Raw genomic sequence first — 17,235 nt, forward strand, 5'->3', positions numbered from 1 at the left:
TGGTCTCTTTTTAAATTTTTTAATTTAATTTATTTTTTTATACAGCAGGTTCTTATTAGTTATCTATTTTATATTGTTGTTGGTCTTGAAAGAAGGACTTAAGTTCATTTGAATCACCCCTTCCACACAAACACCAAATGTTCTGTTAAATAGTTAGAAAGTAAATAAAATGTTTCATTTAGCTTTGGTTTATTATAGCTAGCATATTGACTTTAGTGAGATTTATGAAAGCTAATTCTATTTTTATGTGTGGCATAGATAATTTGTTGGAACCCTTGGTATAACTAACGTGTGCACAGGTGCCCATTTAAAATGCGCATCTTGGGAATTCCCTGGTGGTCCAGTGGTTAGGACTCCGGGCTTTTACTGCCTAGGGTGCAGGTTCAGTCCCTGGTTGGGGAACTGAGATCCTGCAAGCTGCCTGGCACAGCCAAAAAAAAGAAAAAGAGAAAATGCTTGTCTTATAATTTTAAATTATAAGGATTTATACTTGTTATATCTTTGCTTTTATTGCATATTGTTCATATCTATGATTTATTTGATAATGAGTCTTTGGTCAAAAGCACAATCCCCAATGATATCACTTTTTCCAAAAGCAAAATACCACTCACTTTATAGCATGGTTTCCAGAACATATTATGGCAAAAAGTAGAAAATATATATATCACACATATGAACACAGAAGCTTTTCTGTTTCTACTTAGAGAATTAGAATTGCATTTGCCCGGATCCCATTTTGTTTTCAGTCAGCAGTTTATTCAAGTATCATATTTATCATCTTTGATCTTTTGATCTGTCATGGCTTTCGTTGTTGCTTTGGATTTTGGAAATTTAAAAACCAACATGATCCTTATAGGTTAGAATATTTACAGAATTCAAAACAGGGCAGTATAGTCTAACAGGGGATGTAAGATATGAGAACAAGGGATATTAGATGAGAAGCACCATTCAGGCACTAATTCCTAACCAAGGGGGGAAGTGGCGGGGGGGGTGATGAATTGGGAGATTGGGATTGACATGTATACACTAATATGTATAAAATGGATAACTAATAAGAACCTGCTGTATAAAAGAATCAATAAAATAAAATTAAAAGAAAGTGATTATTTGCAAAAAGTATCTAAGAGTAAGAGATTGTTGCTACCGGTAGTAGTCACATATTTACTGAATACAGTTTCATGGCTGTACATTGACTATTGTCCATCCTGAGTGGATCAAAAACTTCAGTTCAATTGTAGGGAATATTATACGCCTGGAAAAGGAAAGGAATACATTTTTCTCCAAGGGCTGATATGGTTGCATAGTACTGCCCCCTTCAAATTGTTATAGCAAATTAATTTTAATGATGACTAATTAACAGAAATGTGCTTATAATCTGTAGTCTGGGGACTTCCCTAGTGGTCCAGTGGTTAAGAATCTGTCTTGCAATGCAGGGACGCTGGTTTGATCCCTGGTCAGGGAACTAAGATCCCACATGCCATGGGGCAATTAAGCCCGCATGCCACAGCTACAGAGCCCATGTGCTCTGGAGCCCTCACGCCACAACTAGAGAGCCAACACACCGCAACGACTGAAGCCCGTGTGCATGCCAGAACTAGAGAGAAGCCCATGCACTACAACGAAGGATCCACGTGCCACAACTAAGACCCGATGCAGCCAATCAATCAATCAATCTGTAATCTGGTCTTGGAAGCAGGGCCATTAACTGAGAATGAGGAGAACTGCTCTCTGTTTCTTATTCTGTACCTCTTGATTCTCTATCTTTGCCTTGAATAAATCACTTCTCTTATGTGTAAAATTATTTTAGGTAATTTAAATACTCCGGTTATTTGAATTGTGATAGTTCTCTTCAATATTTCTCAACTGAGGGACTTCCCTGGTGGTGCAGTGGTTGGGAGTCTGCCTGCCAATGCAGGGGATGCGGGTTTGAGCCCTGGTCCAGGAAGATACCTTATGCCACGGAGCAACTAAGCCGATGTGCCACAACTACTGAGCCTGCGTGCCACAACTACTGAAGCCCGCATGCTTAGGGCCTTTGCTCTGCAACAAGAGAAGCCACCGCAATGAAAAGCTCGTGCTCCTCAAGGAAGAGTAGCCCCCGCTCACCGCAACTGGAGAAAGCCTGCACGCAGCAACAAAGACCCAACACAGCCAAAAATAAATAAAGAAAAAAAAATAATAAAAATCTTAAAAAAAAATTTCTCAACTGAGACAACATAAGAAATATTAAAAGTGTAAAGTATGATTTGATTTACCTGCAAAAGAGTATTAGCCTCATCATAATATAAATGTATCAAAATCAATATGTTGTACACCTTAAGCTCACACAATGTTGTATATCATTTATATATCTCAATTTTAAAAAAAAGTATTAGTCTCTAACAGGGATAGTCACATTTCTTAAAAACAACAGTCCAGAATGTTAATGATCTATTGTAACTCTGACCCGTGGTAAAAAAAATTGTACTGGCGTCAGCAGATTGTATTAAACTTCAATAGTATAGAAAGCCAAGCAGCATGATTTAGCTTTGTCAAATGTTGACATTTCTTGTATTCTGCATGGAGGAAGAGGTTTGTCCTATGTAGATTTTGAATTGATCAGTATCTTTGCTTCATTTTTAGTTTCCTGAATCTTAAAAAAAAAATGTTTCTGTCTTGTGGTTTTAAAATTAACCTGTTTTTTACACACTCACTCTAAGCATATCAGTTTGAATAGATCAATTGAATGTTATTTTTGACTGTTTTCCAAAACAGAACATGGCATTGGAAATTTACTTTGAAAATAGAAAATTTGAAGCATGTCTTGGTTTGCAATGGCAATTCCAGAAGATTTGCTGTAAAATATTCAAGTGTTAGCTCAGAAGAAACTCTTTAAAATTTATTTTTAATTTACGTACAGTAAAATTTACTTTTGTTTTAGACAAACAGAATAGTTCTATTACTCCCAACAAACTCCCTCATGCTGTTCCTTTGTAGTCAGACCCTTCTCCCCTCCCTCTTAACCCCTGACAACCACTGATCAGTTCTCTATTCCTACAGTTTTGTTTTATCAGAATGTCACATAAATGGAATGTAGCCTTTTTGGTCTGGCTTCTTCCACTTAGCATAATGCATTTGAGATTCATCCATGTGGATGAATATATCTGTAGTTTGTTTCTTTTTATTGCAAAATAGTATTCCATTATGGATGCATCACAGTTTGGTTATCAGTTGAAGGATATTTGCATTCTGTCTAATTTTTGGTGATTCTGAATAAAACTGCTATAAACATTCACAAGTGGTTTTTATGTGAACATGAGTTTTACCCCTTTGGGCAAATACCTAATAGTGGGAATAACTGCATATAGTGTGTGTTTAACTTTATAATAAACTGCCAAACTATTTTCCAAAGTGGCTATCCCATTTCCTTTTTATTTATTTATTTATTTTGGAGTTTGGGCTTCTCTGTGTACTTACCAACACTTTATGTTGTTAACTTTTTGTTTTTAATTTTAGTCATTCCAGAGGATGCATATTAGTGTCTCACTGTGGTTTTAATTTGAATTTCCCTAATGACTAATGATGGAGGGTACCTTTTCAGGTACTTATTTGCCATTCTTATATCTTCTTTTTTGAAGGGTCTTTTCAGATCTTTTGCCAATGTTTAAAATTGGGTTGTTTGTCTTCATATTGTTGAGGTTTGAAAATTCTTTGTGTAATCTGGATATAAGTTCTTTGTCAGGTATGTGATTTGCAAATATTTTCCCCCAGTCTCTGGTTTGTTTTTTAATTCTCTTAAAGTATCTTTTGCAGAGCAAAATGTATCATTTTGAAGAGCAAAAAAAGTTTTTAATTTTGATGAAGTCCAATTTATCAAAATTTTTTAAAGACAGTACTCTTAGTGTTAAATCTAAGAACTCTCTGCCTATCTCAAAGCCATGAAAATTTTCCATATGTTTCCCCTAAATGTTTTACATTTACGTTTAAGTCTGTGGCCCATTTTGAGTTAATTTTTGTAAAAGATGTGAGATAAGTGTCTAGGTTCATTTTCTTTTCCCGCATAATAGATTTACACCATTTGTTAAAAAGGTGGTCTTTTCTCCATTGAAATGCCTTTGCACCTATGTCAAAAATCAGTTGGCCATAGTATTGATGTGGGTCTATTTCTGGACTCTTTTCTTTATTGATCTATGTGTCTATCCTTTTCCAATACCATACATTGTCATGATTATTGTAGCTTTACAGAATTAACTTTAAACACCTCTGCTATGAAGAAACAAATTCTCTATAGCATTCTAGTCAATTTCCTTTTAAATCTTATTATCTAAGCAAATGGATTATTTCTCAACAATTTCAATGTCTTCTGTCTTCATTCAGTTTATGTATTGATTATAAATTCAGCATGGGTTGTAGCCATACTTCTTATATTCCTTCCCTGGATAGAAAAAGACCCCAGTGGACTATGACATTTAACTAGAGCTTTCTCTGCATCACAGTCTAAATGCAAAAATTTGCGAAAGAACCGTTTACTAAGCTAGTACCAGCAAAACTTCCCTAGATGGGCTTCCCCTCCTCTCACGACCCCCACCACCACCCTGGCTGAGCTGCCCGGACAGTGACACCCTACCACCCAATTGACGACCAGCTTCCTGTCTGGTGGAGTGGCAGTTGGTGGAAGTCAGCTGTTACGATTCATACTATTTAAGATTTCTGCCTTTTGAGAAGTGACGCTAATAGAGCCATGCTGAATGGTGTCTGATTGGGAGAATTTTCTTTATGAAAGAGGTTTGATTTCTAGTGCCTAAGCAATTGAACTTTTTTTTTTTTGACAGGTATGTTTCAATTTCTAGTTTCTGTGTGAGCTCAGTTAGGTAGATAAATGTTGTTTTCATCAAGTGTTTGTACTTGCTGTATTTCTTCCTGAAAAACAAACGAACATGGAAACTTCTGTAATAAAAGGTTCTTGCCTGTTACCAATTCTTTAACAGTTTTATAAGTTTTCAGGCTTCTGATATTCTCCAAAAGGCAAAAAATTCTCTGCCCATGATAGGATTACACGTTGAATTGGGTGAAATAATTCTCATGTGCCTGAGGGGATAGCTTCATATATCTTGTGGACATGGTCTTTCTCTTAGGCTGCTGAACCCAAAATCCTGGGTTTTTTGGTTTGTTTGAGTTTTTTGTCATTTTGTTAGCTCAGATAGACTTATGAATATTATTGAAAAGCAGAATATTTGTTAGGAGGGCAAAGAATTTTGCCACCATAGGGACAAGTTTTTGTGCTGTTCAGTCAGTATATATACTGAAAAGAACAATATAAGAAAAAATTTTAAATATCATTAAAGGAAAAGTGTACTGGCTTTTATGTGATACCCCAAATTAACATTGTCCTTACTTTAGAGAAACAGAGAGAACATGATGATGAAGGAAAAAGACAGTGATGAAGTTTGGGTCATACCGATCATAGTACCAGTCAAGAGGTGGAGAGGGAGCCTGTTTGCAGCAGCCTTGTACAGGATGGGCCAGATTTCTGTAGGGATGCTGATGACATCTTTGCTACTTGCTGAATCATGCCCCTAAATATGAGAAAGTCAAATTGTGACTGGAATTTTGCTAATACTAAGAAGTGCTGATTTCCTATAGCCAATTAAAGTTGTGCTAAAAGTTCAACATTTTATAGCATTTGGTAGTAAGAGGTGATTTTTAGCTTTGATTTAGTGATACCCTAGGGCAGAAGTTCTCAAACTTTGCAGTATATAAGGATCCCCTGGGGAGCTTGTTAAAATTTAGGTCCCTAGACTCCAGCCCTGAAGGTTTGGATTTAGCAGGTCTGGGGAGTGGCCAAGAATCTGCATTTTAACAACCTCACTCTGTTTGGCACCCTGAGTCATCTCTCAAGAAGTTACAAAATTCTCCTAACAAAAACTATTGTCACTCAACTTAACTTTTAAAATACTATTTCACTTAGAACAAGTAGGTGTTATGAAACCTAATGATTGATCTTCAGAGTTCCAAAGCAATTAGCCATAACTAGTTTAGATTCCCTAGGTGTGAACTAAGATGTAACATGCAATGAGCAGTATACAGAAGCTTACATTAGATTTCTTTCAATTAGAAGTTATTAGTTACACAATTTCCATTTCCAGGTCATCTGTGCATCAACAGATGGCATTAGATAAGAGAGGTAGACCAGGCATAGCTACCTAGGGAATTTCACAAGGTTCTTAATAATCATTTATTGCCTACTGTGCCCTTAATGATGTTGCTCAGGATCCCATTAAGTTAGCTGTGAATATAGTAATTGGTCCCTGGACAATAGCCAGAGGGTGTTGAATCCTGTGTCTCTACCCATTCTGGTCATGTTAGAGACAAGATAGAAATTGTTGCATATATTCCTTTCTGGGGACAAGGCTGCCTGTGCTCCAAAGGAGATTTCTTAAAACACAGCAGGAGTCCCTAGAGAGTCTTCCTCTAATTCAGGCAGGCACTTATGACCTACTTTTGAAGGTAATTTGAAAATCCCATCAAACACAAGCAATCAAAATCCAGCTTCTCCACAAGGTATTTTGTAGACCTAGCACTGCATCCTTTCTATCTGCTCACACCAACAGCTTGAATATATTTTGGTTAGGATTTTCCCCTCCCTTTAAGGATAGTTAGGTAAGATGGAGAATTTCTAGTTTCTGGACACAATGCAACTGCACAAATGAATATGATAATGATGTAAATTGGTTCTTCCTGTATGTAACAAAAGGAGTCAGATTTGTTGACTTGGTGTTCAAATTCAGACAAAGTTCTGCAGATTGCAGAATAATAACACCCAAGCCAGATGTTCTTTCTCCTCCTTGGAAGCCCCATGCTTGTGGTTTATGTAGTACCTTCTGAAACTTTTCAAAGCACAACTTTGGTAAGGCAAAAAAGAGATTCATAGAGTCTTCCAGAGTTGGAAGGTACTTTAAAGAACATCCAATTCTATCTCTTACCTAATTTTTGAATCTCATCTTGCTCTACTTTAACTCTCCCACTTAATTGTCAGCCTCTTAAGGAAGAGAAGTTTCTATTTTACTCATGCATTTTTATTCAACATGAAATTATATTAATAATCAAGTTTAGCTGATTGAGAAAGAAGGCTTCATTTTGCACAGTTGGCCTAAATAAATATTTGTGAGCTTCATCACTAAGTTGGCTTGTTTTTCTCATTCCCTGTTTTCCGGTTGCATGGGTTTGGCTGCCACATTTCCTCAGTTTAGATCCTTGCCCTGTCACTTACTAGTTGTGTGATCCTCGGCAAGTTACTTATCCTCTCTCTGCCTTAGTTTTCTTTTCTCTAAAATTGCACTCAATAAATGATAGCATTATCCTGATTACTACCAGCCAGACTATGCTGTCCTAATTTTCATTGTTTCAAGGTGTCTTTTACAAAATTTATGTCATCGCCTCTATTTTACTGGTGCTTTTAGCTCTCCCTAAAGCCAGTCTGCATTTTATACATTTATTCACTTCTGACTGTTTCTTCTGAGTATATATATCCTGGGTAAGAATTATATGGCAGTGTTCTAGTCTTTGGGAGGATAGCTTGAAGGGTTGTGAAATTCATAGCATAACGCAGGTTGTGACGCAGCCTGGAATGATCCTAGATCTGTCGCTTACTTCAGTTTACCTCCTTAAACCTCAATTCCTCACAAGTAAAGTGGAGATGATGATAAATTGTACCTATGTTATGAGGTGTAGTATTAAATGATTATGTAAAAGCATTCAGAATGGTGACTAGTATATAAAATAGATTGCCATGCCTAATCCCCTCTCTAAGAGTCTGATTTAATTGACCTGGGGTTGGGCTCAGGCATCTGTATATTTAAAAAACTTTAGGGGACTCTAAGGTGCAGTGAGGATTGAGGACCACCAGACTGGATTATTCTCAAAGTCTAGCCTCATTAGCAGTGTTACCCTCTTAAATGCTTGTGCTTCCTGTCCTTTCATTTTACAGTTTAAGTTCTGTCTAAAAAATACTGTGGGAAGACAGAAGTTATTTGAAAGCTGTTGAAAGTAGGACAAATTAATAGTTACAATTATTTAGTTAGTACATACTGAATATACTTTATTATGGTAGTTTCCCCATAATTCTAAGACAAGCAATTTTTCAATTGAAAAGATACTAAGGAGTTTTTAGGCTGCTTTGACTCACTGCCCTACAACATAATATGGAAATCACTGGTTTAAAAAAAAACAAACTTCATGATTCAGTTAACAGAGTCAGGATATGTATGCTCGTGTAGAGCAGAGGAGTTAATTAACTGGGTGTTTGGAGTCTGATATGTTGTAATAAATTGGGTTATCAGGTGGTGACTTAATTGGGCTGTTGAATGAATTAGCACCCCTTAAATGTGGGAAGTTCATACTTAGCTTTATCACTCCTGTTAGTGAACGGATGGCTGTATCCAAAAGATCAAAGTACATTTCTGAAGAAAATCCAAGTAGTTAGTATTAAAGAATAATGAGTATCAGAGGAATTATGGCCCTATCATGTAATGTTGCTAATGCCCCCTATAATACTGACTGCAGACAAATGGGGAAATAGTAAGAGGAAAACTAAAATCACCTGTAATTCCATATCCTAAAACAACCATTACTAAGAACTTTCTACAAGACAGTAAATAATAAATGATGTGTGTTATTTCTGAATATCACTTTTTTATTCATAAATAAATTATGGGGAAGAGTTGAAAAAGGCAAGGATTTAAATTTATTTACGGAAAGAGTGCAGGATTCCAAAAATGCTTCAGAGGAAATTAAATTCACTAGTGATCTTTTAGGGCGTGGCTCAATGAGTAATTATTTTATGAATGAATTAAGGAAGACCTAAACATATAGGAAAATAAATATAGTCTCTAAAACCTTAAGTCCTTTCTTTCTCTCTCTCTTCCCAGACTTATTCCAAAATCCCACTTTTTTTTTCTGTATTCTTCCACTTGGGAATTTTAATTTTTAAAAGTGGAAGAAAATTTACTGCTGATTATGTCTTTTCTTACAATTAGAAAATATGGAAACATGCCTGGGTAGAAGTAGGCATAAACAGAAAGAATAGGGAGAACTGTGCTTACAATTCTTGGTGCTGGCTGATGTTTTCCGTTTTGGAAAGTCTTCTTTAAAGAGAGGGACAAGCACACCTTATGTTGCCAAAGTATTCCTGGAGCCATCTTACAATGAAGGCTGCTTTTGGTACCCATTAGAGTTCACCATTGGGCCCAGGTACTTACCATGCAGGTGCTGAAAGTTCATTTTCTGATTCCCAATCCCTCTGTGGCACTGATTACACAATTTGCCAGGCCTAGTACAAAATGAAAATGTGGAGCTCCTGTTCAAAAAGCAAGAGAAGTAAAATATAAAGCTTTTTTCTTTCTTCCACAGTCTTTCCAATTTGTAACGTTGTTTTTATTTGCTATTTAATGTTTCACACCTGCAGGCATAGGGATGCTTAACCTGGCAAACGCAGATTCTGAAAGAGTCCCATCCTGTGACTAAACACATATACCACCCACCAGCTGCTGGCATCCCCCTTCCACCAGCCATGGGACAGACCCATGTCCTGGAAGGAGGCAGAGAATTCTTGCCAGATATCTCCCTTTCCCCTGGGCTTACTGCCCGCGGGAATCCATGGCGGACGGGGGACCGCTGAGGGTAGTGCCACCTCCATGCTGGAACTTGCTAAATACCTTGATCAGAGGTGGGTGAGAGGCTCTCTTTCACCCACAGTTACATTGTGAACACCCTGTGGCACTGCCAGTCTGGGACTGGGATGCCTGCCACATGCATCACCCTGAGATGTCTCAGGGAGCTATGCAACCCTTCCATCTATGCTCAGACCCCTGCTGGGTCTGGAGTTCAGTAATAGCTGGGTGAGGACCAGGGGGGTTGGGGTGAGGGTTCTAAAGTGCCAGGGCAGCTGAGAACCCATCTCAGTGAGGCAGGGAAGTGGGCTGGTGGGTAAGTTGAGGCTCCAAGCTCCTAGTGCATGGGCTGTGGTCTCATAGGACTTCACTTAAAAAACACAAAGGCAAAGATAAAATTATTAAGAATTTCAAGATAGAGTATTAAGGGGAGGAGGGTCTTCTGAGCTGGTACCCTGTGTGACCAAACTGGTTGAACACCAATGAAGCAGGCCTGGACCTCTGGAATAACCTTTCTGACACTGAAATGAAGAAACTTTTTTGAAAGAGTGAGAAATACTTGAATATGACTTTTATTTATTGTATAGCAGTGCTTCTCAACTTTAATGTACATATGAATCACCTGAGGTTCTTGTTAAAATGCAGATTCTAATTTAGTAGGTCTGGGGTAGGGCCTGAGATTCTGTTTTTCTACCAAGTTCTCAGCTGATGGCCAGAGCTGGTCTTGGAACCACTTTTCCACCCTCTCCACCCCCCCACCATTAAAACATTTTATTTGAAAATAACTGTAGACTCACAAGAAGTTGGAAAAATAGTTCACAGACTCCTACGTACCCTTCACCCAACTCCCAGTGGTGACATCTTATGTGTAATACAATAGGTAATAAGATTGTAATATAATATCAAAACCAGGAAATTTACATTGTATAATAATGTTAACTATACTACAGACTTGATTCCATTTTCATCATTTTATACTTGCATACATTTGCGTGTGTGTGTGTGTTTGTGTGTGTGTGTATGGAATGCAGTTTCATTCCATGTATACATCTGTGTACCTACCACCGTAATCAAGATATGGAACTGTTCTCTCACCACAGAGAAACTTCTTCATGCTACCCCTTTAATTCATGCCCCCAAAGGTGTATACAGTACATTGGAAATTCTCAATAATTCATATAATCATAATGCCTATTCTTTTCTTATAGTGAGAATTGTCTCTAGAAGGCAGCAAAACATGAGGTGGCAGTTCCAAGTTCACTGAAGCAATGAGGTAAGATGAAGCTTAGGGAGCAAAAATAACACTGGTCATTGGAGGGAAATACAACATTCCTTGTCCTAGTACCATCCACTCATCCTGGAGTGTGCCTTGCATGACCAAAGTCAAATGCAAATTTGGGAGAGTCATTTTACTTAAAGGGGCCATGATGAAAATAAGAACCAGATATGCCCAGTTGAGCTCCAGGACTTAGTATAGAAATTGATAAATATTAATTGATAATGATGAAGTAAGACGTTTGTCGTCATAATGTTCAGAGGACTTGCTAATTGCCTTATCTGTGTATCAGACAGCCTCCAACTTCCCACATAAAACTTGTTACCTAAGAAATACCCTGTAAAAAAGGCAATATGTATCAGAACTTTGGTAAATATGACTCATAATTATCAGCAGTCCCAAGAGACTATGCCTGCTTCTCTTTGCATGTTGGTGGTATAGGCTAGTGGTTAAGCATATTACTCTTATCAGCCGTGTGACCTTGGCCAAGTGACTTAACATCTCTATGCCCCAGTTTCCTTATCTGTAAACTGAAGATGATTGATTAGAGGGCCTAACTCAGGGTCATTGCAAGGGTGAAGCACTTAGAACAGTGCCTTACAGAGTATAAATGCTCAGTGTCAATTAATAGTATCATTAATATTAGGACTGGGCCAGCCTTGGGTATCATCTCCCAACAATTGCCCCAAATTTTGCTTCTTTCTGTCAAAACTATTAACATCAGTAAATTTTATATTGAACATATATAGATTTTAAAGGATAGATGTTCATTTAAATGTAATGCTTCGCTGTACAGACTAAAGTTAAGCACCTAGGCTCTGGGTTCAAGTCCCAACCCTTACTAATTATAGACTAATTGTACAGCTTGGTCAAGGAACTTCCCTAAGTCATAGTTTCCTTATCTGTAATCAGGGGGGGTAGTAAACAGTACCTTAAACTTGTTGTAATGATTAAATGAAGTAATTCATGTAAAGTTCTTGGTATATAATTAGCACTTTATTGATATTAGCTTTTTTTTTAAAAAAAAACTGATTCCTGGTTTTCTTAGTAAGTGTAGATAGCTCACGAAGTTCCAGGGGTACTTGGGAGAAGTGAGGTTAAACCAAATATAAAGGAGCATTTGTCCAGCCCAGTGACCGGTCACACCTTGAGGACAGAGGACTTGGAGCACCTAACAAAGTAGATTTCCAGGTGCTGCAGAGACTAATTGTACCCCCCCCCACCCAGTATCCATCCTCTTCTTCCTCTTACTAATTAAACCCTGCCACTTCCAGTGTTAGGAGGGCACATGGCCAGCAGAGCCAGAAGCCACCTATTCCCAGCTTGCCTTGTAACTAGCTGTGGCCATATTTTTCTGGGAATGGAATGTGCACAACTTCTGCACTTCCTGACAAATGGTTTGCCCTCTACTTCCTTGCTTTTCCCTTCCCTCTGATAAGAATGTGATAGCCCATGGACATGGTCAGGCACCAGCTTCTACCATACAAGCAAGGCCATGTCCCAAAGATTGGCAGAGTAACAAGACAGCATTAATTTGATTCCCTGGACAGCTTTGTGGAATAGAGCTGCCTTCTCCACATTGACCAGCCTGTGCTGTACTGAACTGTTAAATGAGAAGGACGTAAACTTCTATCTTGTTGGTACCACTATGTTTTGTAGTCTCTTGGTTATAGCAGTTTAGACTGTATCTTAACTAATTTATCAGGCCCATCTCCAAAGATATTGAATGCTGGGAAATGTGCATTTTAATAAGATCCTTCAGTAACTGTGGTGATAGCAATTTAGGACTATACTTTGAAAAACACAACACCAATGTGCTCTAAGCAAAATGTAAGTTTTGGAAAGCAGTCTAGAATTTAGAAGACAGGATCATCCCTTGTTAAAATTTTATTGTATTGGAACTGAAATTTGTTCAAGAATTCTGAAATAATTAACATGCCACCTCATTTCATTTTATATTAGCAGTAAAATTACTTTTTGAGTTAAAGTAGTTGATTTGTGAAAATGAATGCCCAACGTGTTATTTATAACGTTATTCATAATGCTCAAAAAGAGTAAAAATAGGGCTTCCCTGGTGGCGCAGTGGTTGAGAGTCCGCCTGCCGATGCAGGGGACACGGGTTTGTGCCCCGGTCCGGGAGGATCCCACATGCCGCGGAGCGGCCAGGCCCGTGAGCCATGGCCGCTGAGCCTGCGCGTCCGGAGCCTGTGCTCCGCAATGGGAGAGGCCACAACAGTGAGAGGCCCGCGTACCGCAAAAAAAAAAAAAAAAGAAAGAAAGAAAAAGAGTGAAAATAATATGGTATTTATCAGGCCATTTGTTCAATTCTATATCATGGAATTAAAAGGATGAGGTAATTCTCTATATATTGACTAAGATTCCCAAGATGTATTAAGCTAAAAATAAATAAATATTGCAAATAAAAGAAACAAGACACAAAAGAATGCATATAGTATGACTTCATTTATTTAAAAATCTGAAAATAGGAAAAGTTATAGTCCTTAATGATGTGTGCTTAGGTGGTAAAATTAAAAAGAAAAACAAGGAATTGATTACCCTAAAAGTCAGGCTAGTGGAAGTCTTCGAAATGGAGGGTGCGAGAGGGTAGTGATTAAGAGTCATAAAGAGGGCTTCTAAGAGGCTGGCAATGTTTTGCTTTTCCATCTGGGTGGTGATTGCAAGGGGGTTCACTTTGTTGTTTTGTATACTTATCTATGTATGTACTGATTTCACAGTAAGAACCTATTTCATATCTACATTAAGCATATATATATTTTATATATATTCAAGTGTATATTGGGCATATATATGCATATGTGTGTGTATATGTATGTGTATTGTTGTGTATTCATAGAAAATTTCACAAAGGGAACACACACAGAAAGAACTATGGGCATTTTTTATTCCCATATTTCGGTAGTGGGACTGTGTGATAGGGAAATTTTTACTTTGTATTTTACAACTTGCTTTTTACCATAATTTGCAGTTTCTCCATAATCATGTGTTACTTTGTTTTAAAATACTCCCTCAAATATTCTATGTGCATATGATCACTCCATTTTTATATGCTTCTGTATTATTTGCATTTTCTTCATAATCATGTGTTACTTTAAAAATACTTTCTCAAAATTTGCATATGTATATGTCTGTGTATACATATTTATATATGCTTGGAGAGTTCTGGGATGATATTTGTAAAATTCTCTATGTGGTCACCTCTGAGGGGTGCATCTGGGAATAATGCATTAAGAGAGGGGAGAATTTTCACTTTTTACTTTATATACTTCTGAGTTGTTTGAATATTTTCTTTTACAATGAATATGCAGTACTTTTAAATTTATAACACACACCCAAGGTGGTATATAGTATATTTCAGCATATTTTGTTTTATAGGCAGAATAGACTTGGAGAGATAGAAAGGGTTCTATTTAAAAATGTGTCTGACTTGGCTGGGGGTGGGGTGGGAGTGGGGGAAGGCTTGTCTGTAGGAAAAGATACCATAGAATACAAACTTACACTCTTACCCCAATACATAAATTCCAAAGCCTCTGATAATGGACTACTCTGATGGAATCTTTGAAATTAAACCACCAAGGTAGGAATCCTCAAAACCAAGCACAGGTCTTGGCCTATGGAAGGTAATCAAGTGTTATTTGTTGAACTTATTAATAAACAGTACAATGTTTAAGTGATGTTTCACTTGCTAGACTTTCATTGCTTGGTAATGCTATATGCTTTATAATATGTTAGGTATTTTTTTAGTAAGAGGATTGAGAGGTGGAGAACATTATTGATAGGATACAAGTGAGTGATTTAATCTGCTTTTAAAAGCATAGGATACTTTTCAAATTGTTAATTAACAATGATACTCTGTCCTAATTGTTCTGTGAAGCTCAGGGTAAGTAATCTAAAATTCAATAGGAATGACTTAGCCAGACAAGAAAAATTCCCTTGAAGACGAAATGTATTATAGGGAAACAGCACTAGGTTTAGTCAAAGCTCTGATACTGAAACTCTATGTGTAGTCTAGGTAGGTTGAATACTTTTTCACTGATAATTAGATATTGTCAACAAATGATAATCAATAATAATGTTTTGTTGGCAACAGAGGCAATCAAGTATAGAGATGCAGAAGTGAGCTACTCACTGAAATAGAGCTTTTTTCAAATAACGTCCAGCACTGATATAAAACTGTGCTGCTCAAACAGTAGCAATTATCCACATGTGGCTTCTGAGCACTTGAAATGTAGTTAATCTGAATGGAGATGTCTTTTGTCAAATACACACTAGATTTTGAAGACTAAGTTTGAAAAATAGAATGTAAACTGTTAATATTATTGTTAAAATTTTAATGTTTTAATATTGATTACATGTTGAGAGGGTAATATTTTGACTGTATTGGGATGCAGTTATTAAAATTACCTTCATCTGTTTCTTTTTATTTATTTATTTATTTATTTATTTTATTTTTTTGCTATACGCGGGCCTCTCACTGCTGTGGCCTCTCCCGTTGCGGAGCCCAGGCTCCGGACGCGCAGGCTCAGCAGCCATGGCTCACGGGCCCAGCCACTCCGCGGCACGTGGGATCCTCCCGGACCGAGGCACGAACCCGTGTCCCCTGAATCGGCAGGCGGACTCTCAACCACTGCGCCACCAGGGGAGCCCTCTTTTTATTTTTTAAATGTGGTTATTAAAAAAATTAAAATTACTAACTTGGCTCTCATTTGTAGCTCATTTGTGTTTCTGTTAGACAGTGCTGGTACAGAAGGTTTGAGTTCAAAGTGAACCAAGAACCAGCGTTTTCACCTTCCTTATTTTCCAGACCGGGAAAAGCATCCCAGGGAGGGAAGTGCTTTGCTTAAAGGCGTAAAAATGGTTGGGGAGAAGTGAGGAGTAGAGCCTCCATCTTTTGATTCTTTGTCTCCTGTTTTCTAGCTTATACAAGTGGCCCCTAATGGAAAATCTGAGGCTGGAGAAACAGACTCACTACACACTGGACACAGCGTTCCTTTAACCTTCTATGAGCTAGACAATGATTTTTTTTAATTTCTAGGTATTTAGAATAGGATTGAGGGTAGATAGCGGTTATAAGATTTTAACACTTTATTTTACATACTTTTGTGTTATATTTAAGCCTTGGGCATATATTACTATTAAGAAAGTGGGGGAAAAGGCCTGGAGTGGGGACAGGGAGTGAGGTAGATGTAAGATTCAAAAGAAACCTTGGCTTATAATTCCAGTCTGGAGATGTTTGAAGTGGCTTTTTTCTACCATTATCTTCTTTCACATCTCTAACATCCTTAGCTAATTCTTTCTGTTCTCTTTGGGGTGTTTTACTTTTTATATTACTAAAGCAAAATCTACTGGGACAATTTTTGAATCTGCAGCTGTAGCTCAAAAACCTATGTTTTGTAACTTTTGTAAGCAGCAGGCCACAGGAATGATTGGTGTTTTTGTCTCAAGAGAATTCAAGTCCTGCCTTCTAAAAGGCACTTGCCAACAGACTAGATGTTTCTATTTGAAGCCATTTGCTACAATAATCCTTGAGATTTTTTTGCTCATTGCTTTCAGAGCTGTTAGTTCTAAAGGCAGATTCTTAGAACACAATTTCAGTTAGCTTCAGAACATACACAGCCTCCTTATTGGCACAGCTGTGCTGAGTTCCTGAATGAAGAGATGATTTCCATAGTGCATTTTATAGCCACGCACCATTCCTAAGGATAATTTAAACCACAAATTATTTTTATTTGTTATTTCTTCATTGTAGGAGAGAGAGGCATACTTGGCTAGCAGCATTTTCTATTTTTGTGGCAGTTTCCTTTGCATTGTTGACTTTCTTTTCAACCCCCAGAACACAATTTAGTGGTCTCCTAGCCCAAGACAAGGATAAATACAGGTTTCCAGTGCTTATTAGGACTCTTGGAGTACATATGAGTATGGTATAAATTCCTCTGTTCAACTTTTGGTCAATATTCTCATTTTCTCTTCTTATTCAATATTCTCATTTTCTCTTCTTATTTTATCACTTTCAAGCCTTTACTACCCCTGAAACAAAAATACAGGCATGTCTAAGAGATTTCACAGGTTTGGTTCCAGATTACCACAATGAAGAGGATATCACACTAAAGCAAGTCACACGAATTTTTTGGTTTCCCAGTGCATGTAAACGTTGTGTTTACACTATATTGTAGGCTATAAAGTGTGCAATAGCATTAAGTCTAAAAAAACAAGGTACCTACCTTAATTTAAAAATACTATATCTCTGGACTTCCCTGGTGGCTCAGTGGTTAAGAATCCTTCTGCCAATGCAGG

General features: G+C 37.5%; 1 protein-coding gene across 30 annotated transcripts in view; it reads left to right on the forward strand.

Moving 5' to 3' along the window:
* The window catches only part of LOC308615945 (uncharacterized protein), a 639,507-nt gene that overhangs the window by 5,801 nt on the left and 616,471 nt on the right, over positions 1-17,235 (forward strand). For 29 of the 30 annotated variants that reach the window (XR_014015644.1, XR_014015645.1, XR_014015648.1 and 26 more), the window contains one exon: positions 10,856-10,920. The exons of the other annotated variant lie outside the window; for it this stretch is intronic. The gene's annotated coding sequence lies outside the window, so the exon portion shown is untranslated. The remainder of the gene's footprint in view (positions 1-10,855; positions 10,921-17,235) is intronic. 30 annotated transcript variants of the gene reach the window in all.

The sequence above is a fragment of the Mesoplodon bidens genome (genome assembly GCF_964165515.1).
Source record: "Mesoplodon bidens genome assembly, chromosome: 4".
NCBI lineage: Eukaryota > Metazoa > Chordata > Mammalia > Artiodactyla > Ziphiidae > Mesoplodon > Mesoplodon bidens.